Source organism: Gekko japonicus, unplaced genomic scaffold, assembly GCF_001447785.1.
Source record: "Gekko japonicus isolate JY-2015 unplaced genomic scaffold, Gekko_japonicus_V1.1 scaffold3426, whole genome shotgun sequence".
NCBI classification, from domain to species: domain Eukaryota; kingdom Metazoa; phylum Chordata; class Lepidosauria; order Squamata; family Gekkonidae; genus Gekko; species Gekko japonicus.
The window spans coordinates 99,934-100,736 of record NW_015160330.1 but is presented as its reverse complement, the minus strand read 5'-3'; the positions used below and the strand labels follow the sequence as shown (position 1 = coordinate 100,736).

At 55.9% G+C, this 803-nt stretch overlaps 1 protein-coding gene across 1 annotated transcript in view; it reads right to left on the bottom strand.

Moving 5' to 3' along the window:
* LOC107115410 (olfactory receptor 52B2-like) overlaps window positions 1–803 on the bottom strand; it is a 40,138-nt gene that overhangs the window by 37,773 nt on the left and 1,562 nt on the right. The window lies entirely within an intron of this gene.

The window sequence follows — 803 nt, the reverse complement described above, 5'->3', positions numbered from 1 at the left end:
AGGGAAAGGAGCAACTGACCTTTGCAGAGGGAAGAAGAATGTGTGTGTGTGTGCGTGCGTGTGTGGGGGTGGGGTGGGGGTGTAACTGCCAGTGGGACCTGAGCCTGGGGTCAGAAAAAGAGTTGCAGTCTGAAGAAAAAACCTTTCATGGTGTCCTGCAGATGCCTGGGACTCCTCTCCAGTGACTTGCAAGGCTGTGGAATTCAGGCACAGGGAGACTGTCATGTGAGCCTTAGAAGCCAGAGCAAGCATTCCCCGGGAATGGCCCAGGTATCCACTGTCCCACCTCCACAGTGGACTCGGGGTGAGGCCTTTTGTCATCCTCACACACAAGAGGTGAGACCATGGAGACGGCTGTTCCTACCCTCCCAAGAGATACTCCCCCCCCTTCCCCCACCCATTCACGAGCATTGCAATGCAGACATTTAGAAATGCTTGTGGGTTGCGCATAGTGGAGTCCATGGATGTCAAGGTGGGAACAGGCCTCCAGGATGTTTAATGATTGCCTCAGCAGAGAAGCACGTAGCTGACAACTTAGCAGGTCACCTAGCAGTATAAGGCTAACTTAAGGAGTGGGGAAACGGTGGCTGCGAGGAGTGGGGAAATGGTGGCTCTGAGGAGTGGGGAAATGGTGGCTCTGAGGAATGGGGAAACGGTGGCTGTAAGGAGTGGGGAAACGGTGGCTGCGAGGAGTGGGGAAACGGTGGCTGTGAGGAGTGAGGAAATGGTGGCTGCGAGGAGTGGGGAAACGGTGGCTGCGAGGAGTGGGGAAATGGTGGCTCTGAGGAGTGGGGAAACGGTGG